This window comes from Poromitra crassiceps, assembly GCF_964638095.1.
Source record: "Poromitra crassiceps genome assembly, chromosome: 10".
Classification (NCBI taxonomy): Eukaryota; Metazoa; Chordata; class Actinopteri; order Beryciformes; family Melamphaidae; genus Poromitra; species Poromitra crassiceps.
Window position 1 is genome coordinate 26,382,814 of NC_139631.1, and position 8,381 is coordinate 26,391,194.

Consider the following 8,381-nt stretch of genomic DNA (forward strand, 5'->3'; position numbering starts at 1 on the left):
CTCTAGCACAGATTAGCAGGTGAACTCTGAACCATGGCTGTACTGGCTGTACACCCTGGGGAGGTCACGAACTGTCACTGTGCTCTATCCCACTGATTATCCTGTGTGTGTGCGCGCGCGCTCTCACACACACACACACACACACACACACACACACACACACACACACACACACACACACACACACACAAACACAGCACCTCACCCTGCAGACTCGCATCTAGCTAACACTGTGGAGTGTGACCTCTTTGTGGCACCAGCTAATGTGTTACAACAGTCCTCTGGCCCCAATTTACTATGCCTGGCCACACTGGCTAGTACTGTACTACTGCCATATAGTGACGGTCTGCATACAGCAGAGATACTGGCTAGTACTGTACTACTGCCATATAGTGACAGTCTGCATACAGCAGAGATACTGGCTAGTACTGTACTACTGCCATATAGTGACGGTCTGCATACAGCAGAGATACTGGCTAGTACTGTACTACTGCCATATAGTGACAGTCTGCATACAGCAGAGATACTGGCTAGTACTGTACTACTGCCATACAGTGACAGTCTGCATACAGCAGAGATACTGGCTAGTACTGTACTACTGCCATATAGTGACAGTCTGCATACAGCAGAGCTACTGGCTAGTACTGTACTACTGCCATATAGTGACAGTCTGCATACAGCAGAGCTACTGGCTAGTACTGTACTACTGCTAGTACTGTACTACTGCCATATAGTGACAGTCTGCATACAGCAGAGCTACTGGCTAGTACTGTACTACTGCTAGTACTGTACTACTGCCATATAGTGACGGTCTGCATACAGCAGAGCTACTGGCTAGTACTGTACTACTGCTAGCACTGTACTACTGCCATATAGTGACAGTCTGCATACAGCAGAGCTACTGGCTAGTACTGTACTACTGCCATATAGTGACAGTCTGCATACAGCAGAGCTACTGGCTAGTACTGTACTACTGCCATATAGTGACAGTCTGCATACAGCAGAGATACTGGCTAGTACTCTACTACTGCCATACAGTGACGGTCTGCATACAGCAGAGCTACTGGCTAGTACTCTACTACTGCCATATAGTGACAGTCTGCATACAGCAGAGCTACTGGCTAGTACTGTACTACTGCTAGTACTGTACTACTGCCATATAGTGACGGTCTGCATACAGCAGAGCTACTGGCTAGTACTGTACTACTGCCATATAGTGACAGTCTGCATACAGCAGAGCTACTGGCTAGTACTGTACTACTGCCATATAGTGACAGTCTGCATACAGCAGAGATACTGGCTAGTACTCTACTACTGCCATACAGTGACGGTCTGCATACAGCAGAGCTACTGGCTAGTACTCTACTACTGCCATATAGTGACAGTCTGCATACAGCAGAGCTACTGGCTAGTACTGTACTACTGCCATATAGTGACGGTCTGCATACAGCAGAGATACTGGCTAGTACTGTACTACTGCTAGTACTGTACTACTGCCATACAGTGACGGTCTGCATACAGCAGAGATACTGGCTAGTACTCTACTACTGCCATATAGTGACGGTCTGCATACAGCAGAGATACTGGCTAGTACTCTACTACTGCTAGTACTGTACTACTGCCATACAGTGACGGTCTGCATAGAGCAGATATATTGGCTAGTACTCTACTACTGCCATATAGTGACGGATACAGCAGAGATACTGGCTAGTACTGTACTACTGCTAGTACTGTACTACTGCCATACAGTGACGGTCTGCATACAGCAGAGCTACTGGCTAGTACTGTACTACTGCCATATAGTGACAGTCTGCATACAGCAGAGCTACTGGCTAGTACTGTACTACTGCCATATAGTGACAGTCTGCATACAGCAGAGCTACTGGCTAGTACTGTACTACTGCCATATAGTGACGGTCTGCATACAGCAGAGATACTGGCTAGTACTGTACTACTGCCATATAGTGACGGTCTGAACACAGCAGAGCTACTGGCTAGTACTGTACTACTTCCATACAGTGATGGTCTGCATACAGCAGAGATACTGGCTAGTACTGTACTACTGCCATATAGTAACGTTCTGCATACAGAGATGTGCCATTGTCGAAGTCACCCACCCTGCATCTAAGACAAGTTCTAAAATGAGTTTCCAAAAGACTTCTCCGCCGTTTCCCTTGGGGTGGAGGAATAGTAGGGCAAGTTTGTAAAAAATGGGACTTCTATTTTTTATCTGTGGACTTAAAGGAAAGTTTCACTGTTATGTATCATCAATCTGTGATGTTCAAAGCATTCCAGGAGTTATTTTATGATGAGTGTTGCAATTGACCTTTTACTTGTACCTACTTTCCCTCAACCTGCGTCATCACCTTCATTAAATGAAGTCCTACATTTTCCAGAATTTCCCCCAGAGAATGGGTGTGAACTTGCTGTATTTCAGCTGTGAGTTGGATGTACCCAGAGTAAAGTTAGCTTGATACTGCATAGTGGATATTGGGTCGATATGTATTTTTCAAATAAAAGAACATTAAGGAATATATCTGTGATCACTGGAAGAGGCAGAATGATTTACAACCACTATTTTCAATATTTGTGAAAATATTCTGTATGTATAATTGCACATTTCTGTTTCTCATTAAGGGCAGCATGGTGTCTCAGTGATCCCAGCCCCTCGTCCTTTCTCTGTGTGGAGTTTGGATGTTCTCCGTGTCTTTCCCTCCACTGTCCAATTCTACATGCAAGTCAGGTGGATTGTCCTGCATCTGGGGCACAACTCTTGAGAAGTGGTTGCCTGCCTTCCTCACAAAGCATACTGGAACCTTCATAGGAACACGAGGGTAAATACAGTGCAAAAAGAATATCCACCGAATGTTTACTGTGTTTTTTTTTTTAATGTAGGTGGATAGGGCAATAGTGATAATGCTAGTGGAGCGAGATATCTTCTAGTCCAGCAAGATTTACGCTCCTTTAATTCTATGATTTATCATGTTTGTGTGTATCACATTTCCCATGACTGTACAATGTACACAACAACACAGATATAAAATGTGTTAAGGGTGACGCTGAGAGCATGCACTTTAAAACCAACATCACCACAAAAATGCTGCATAGTAAGTTGTGGCACGATAAGATGCAGTCACAAAAGACAGAAAAATCTATAGCCAAATGATAGATAGAACACATGTGATCAATGCAGTTGCGTAATGAATGATGACAGAAAAATGGCTTGTTTGCAAAGTAGTCTTGTCCACCCACAGTAAGCATGGAATCCTAGCAGTCTTTGAAGCATGATTCACAGGACGTGTACAGTACAAAATTGCAGAGGTTTCTATTCATCAATCCGGTCCTACCCTCCTCCTGCAATACACATATATAAATGGAAAATAGATCATAGAAAAATGTGCATAGCAAGTCACTCTGTACATACAGCACACCAGGCACGAGGTCAATCAGTTTGCCTGTTGTCATCGACGGCGAAGAACTACGTCGATCGATGCCACAACTCATCCATTCTGACTTTACCTGCTTGTTCCTTTTCAGAGTCCCAGTGGGGCTGGAGCCCATCCCACCATACACTGGGCAGAAGGCATGGAAACATCCTGGAGTCTGGCTAGGACATACTTACATCACTCACAGCCTCCTATGACCATCTGACTTGCATATCTTTGGACTGTCGGGGGGGAAACCTACACAAACACGGGGAAAACATGCACAGCTCCACACAGAAAAGGCCTCTTGCTGTGAGGTAACTGTACTAAACTCTGAAACTGCCATACTACCGCCTGCCAAAAGAACTTTGTTCCAGAAAAACAAAAACAAAAAACAACCCAGTTGTCAAGCAGGCACTCAGAGATGGGAAGTAACTAAGTACAAATAATTTGTTACTGTACTTTAGTAGGATTTTCAGGTATCTGTACTTTACTGAGTGACACTGTTTTACTTTTACTCCCTACATTTTAACACAAATATCTGTACTTTCTACTCCTTACATTTTCAGAACAGGATAGTTACTTTAAGTCTGACGATGTAACGTTGTGTCTCTCTCAGCTCGTGCTCTCAGCTTTCATGCATTATGTGCACCTTTTTTGTGGAAATTATAATATTGTTATTAATCAAAGTAGTCTTTATACATCTTAAAACATGTTTGCAGGGGATCTGGTAAGTTTAATAGTCTTCGAATACTATCTATATTAAAAGGAAGCAAGTGGGCAATGTTTGTTTCAGAAATGTGGCTGGCCACAGCTATGCCGTTTTACGTGCGATCGGGTTGAAACTTTCAGGAAGTGTAAAAAGCACCCGTGTGGGTGACCTGGATTTTTTAATTAGGTAATTGCCCTAATTACCGAATGATGTGATGTCATCAGTTAAATCAAATATTGAAAACAAAAGAAAAAGTAAAGAATGTGTGTACTTTTCCCATCTCTGCAGGCACGACACGTCCACCCGGCCTACCATGTACAGTAGACACGCTTGTGTCATCATATCAGAGGGGAAATTTAATTAGGTTTTCAATTGATGCCTGTCACTCTGGGACATGGCCACTGACATGTGCTATGTTATATAACACTACAGCACTGCACGCGATATGCACGTGTCACGTCACTGCTGTACGACAGACAGCCTGCTGCCATGATGGAACTGTATGAGGAGTCAGAAAGACAGCGCTGAAGGAGGATTACTTACTGTAGTAGTGGGTCTTCAGTTTATGAAAGCAAAGTATCTGCGAGAGATCATATAAAGGATGCAGGGGTGTATTTAAAAGAACAGAATAATAAAGGTCTCACGGCATTGCTGCATACTAACAAAAATGTATGTATCTGTATTTGGAAATCGTATGTATGTATACAGTATGTGTGATAATAAGAGTTAAACTGAGAGAGAGAGGAGAAAAGTGCTAGCACCGGTGAAGGAAGGAGTGCACTGCTTTGAAAGGAAGGGCAGACAGAAGAGAGGGAGCAAAGAGGAGAACACAGGTCCTTGGAACTAAAGCCTATCACTTCAAGGGCCTGAACTTGGCCATTGAATTCTTCGGAGGAGAAAGACGGCTGGTGTGTGTGTGAGTGTGTGTGTGTGTGTGTGTGTGTGTGTGTGGTGGGGGGGGGGGGGGGGTGAGAAAGAGGTGAAGAGAAAGCAAACTGATGAAGCAAAGGCTGTGAAGTTTGGGAGGGGGATAAAAAAAACACTCTGGTGGGTGGAGTTATACAGCCTCCACCCAATTGACCTGTTGCCAAATAATCGGCAAGTTAAAAAGGAAAAGAAAAAAAGATTAAGTCCCCGAACAAGAGCAGTTTTCACAGTCTAGCACACAAAGAGAAGGAGCAGCTAAAAGATGAGAGGGTTGGCCGCATTGTGCTGCCCCACTTAAATCTTACTTCCAATTCACTAAATGTGTTATTTGACTTGGCAAAGGCGCTGGTATGTCCCACGGAGCAGCAGGGAGTCTTACCGGGACTTTGGCAAGTTTGCAGCAGCCCCGCTGAACAGCCTTAGCCTTGGCTAGCTGGTGACCTCACACTAAGCGGGTGGTTCGACCCAGTGGTGAAGAAAGAGCTCAGAGAAAGAGAAAATAAAGAATAGGCATAACCTCTGGCGGTTGCAGTTCAGCCTCCGATTTCAAACCTCCCCTCCTGAGCACTTAGCCGACACTGAGGGGGTGGAACAGACAAGGACAGAAGAAGAGAGGTTTGGAGGAGAAGAAGGAGAGAACAAGAGATGATTCCAAACATGGACCGAGAGAGATGCGTCAGTGAAAGTAGAGAGGGAAACTCCCTGTAACACTGTGAGGTCCAGGCTGCAGGAGTTAACACTGGCGTGGTCTTGTAACACTGTGAGGTCCAGTCTGCAGGAGTTAACACTGGCTTGTAACACTGTGAGGTCCAGGCTGCAGGAGTTAACACTGGCCTGTAACACTGTGAGGTCCAGACTGCAGGAGTTAACACTGGCCTGTAACACTGTGAGGTCCAGTCTGCAGGAGTTAACACTGGCCTGTAACACTGTGAGGTCCAGTCTGCAGGAGTTAACACTGGCCTGTAACACTGTGAGGTCCAGACTGCAGGAGTTAACACTGGCTTGTAACACTGTGAGGTCCAGTCTGCAGGAGTTAACACTGGTGTTGTTCTGTAACACTCTGAGGTCCAGGCTGCAGGAGTTAACACTGGCCTGTAACACTGTGAGGTCCAGGCTGCAGGAGTTAACACTGGCCTGTAACACTCTGAGGTCCAGTCTGCAGGAGTTAACACTGGCCTGTAACACTGTGAGGTCCAGGCTGCAGGAGTTAACACTGGCCTGTAACACTGTGAGGTCCAGTCTGCAGGAGTTAACACTGGCGTGGTCTTGTAACACTCTGAGGTCCAGGCTGCAGGAGTTAACACTGGCCTGTAACACTGAGGTCCAGGCTGCAGGAGTTAACACTGGCGTGGTCCTGTAACACTGTGAGGTCCAGACTGCAGGAGTTAACACTGGCCTGTAACACTGAGGTCCAGACTGCAGGAGTTAACACTGGCCTGTAACACTGTGAGGTCCAGACTGCAGGAGTTAACACTGGCCTGTAACACTGTGAGGTCCAGACTGCAGGAGTTAACACTGGCCTATAACACTCTGAGGTCCAGACTGCAGGAGTTAACACTGGCCTGTAACACTGAGGTCCAGGCTGCAGGAGTTAACACTGGCCTGTAACACTGTGAGGTCCAGTCTGCAGGAGTTAACACTGGCGTGGTCTTGTAACACTCTGAGGTCCAGGCTGCAGGAGTTAACACTGGCCTGTAACACTCTGAGGTCCAGGCTGCAGGAGTTAACACTGGCGTGGTCTTGTAACACTCTGAGGTCCAGACTGCAGGAGTTAACACTGGCGTGGTCTTGTAACACTCTGAGGTCCAGGCTGCAGGAGTTAACACTGGCCTGGCCAGGCGCAGAGATTTGTAGGTGTAATGTGACTAGCAGGAATGGAACACATTTTTCTGTGTTTGCTTTGAGAATGATGGAAAATGAAGACCATGAGAACAAGCTAGTAGTATATACTGTGCTGTGAAGTCAAAATAATGCAAAGTTATTAAAGGAGTGGAAAATCCAATAAAACCTCTCTGTGATTGGCCTAAGACATGAAAACCTATTATTTCACTTTTCTAAAACAATAAATCAGCAATTATTACGGGGACTTGTCAACTCAAATGACGTTCTAAACTCAGAGGCCATATAATACAACACGAGCAATTAAACTTGGATATAGCTGATCCAGCGTTTGGCTTTAAGATATACAAAACAATAAACTGTGTTTTAACATATTTGAGATATATGCCAATCTCCTTGAAAGCTTGATGTATTACTCTCCATTTTGTGCAGTGTAGCCTGCAATGTTCCTGCACGGGCCTCTGCATGGCCCAAATCTCAACATAGAAATTCAGTAAATAAAAAATGGCCCGATCATTATACTGTATCACTTACAGCATAGTTGATTCTGAGGTCAACAAGACCACACACACAAAGAAAATCCAGACAGTTCCCTTATGTCACAGTCATTCCCTTAAACACAACTTAACGTTAGGCTCTATTTGCGAGCGGTGACTTTTCCAGAGACTCACGCCGTCATGATGGAGAGCTCCAGACTGAGGGGAGGATCTTCCCACGACAAGCCCGGAGAGGAGGCATCGGCGGCTGGGAACATGACGTCAGGATAGGCCTGTCTCTTGGAGAGAGAGGCCCCAGACATCCAGCAGCCCCAGCTCCATGAAACACTCCTCCTCGAAAACAACAGTCTTTCTTATTATCTTAAACTCACAGGAATTTGAAAGATGACATACCCCCCCACCCGTTTCCCTGTGGCCCACAGTGGGAAAATAAGAGCAAAGTGAAATAGTGTGTGAGAGAGAGATAGATAGAGACAGAGAGAGAGAGAGAGAGAGAGAGAGAGAGAGAGAGAGAGATGCAGTGAGGGCGGCAGGACGAGTGGTTGAGGAATTATGCCAAGGTCTGAAGATTCATAAGGAGGGTGGATGTAGAGAAATGGTGTCTGGCAGCATGCGCAGGGTCAAAGCCCTGCAGGCCTGGAGCTCCAGCAGCCATCTTGGCAGTGGCTCCCTCCGTGCAGCGAGGGGGAGGGATTGCTTTACAAGGTACATCAGTCTGCCGGGACCCCACCATTTCCTCTTTCCCACTGTTACGCTAATGCAACTTCTATTTTTCTTTCGCACAGTTTATCTTTGATCGGGAATATATTGCTCAGTCGGCGAGCAGTGTAAACATCCACATAATTTGCAGCAGGAATCATTACTTCCTGTAGTTATATTTGCTATTAGGATGATGACACGCAGAGGGGAATTTGCAATCACGGCATCAGATGGTGTGTGTGCCATCCCCAACAAGGACAGAGCGCTCCTTTAAATTCCTTC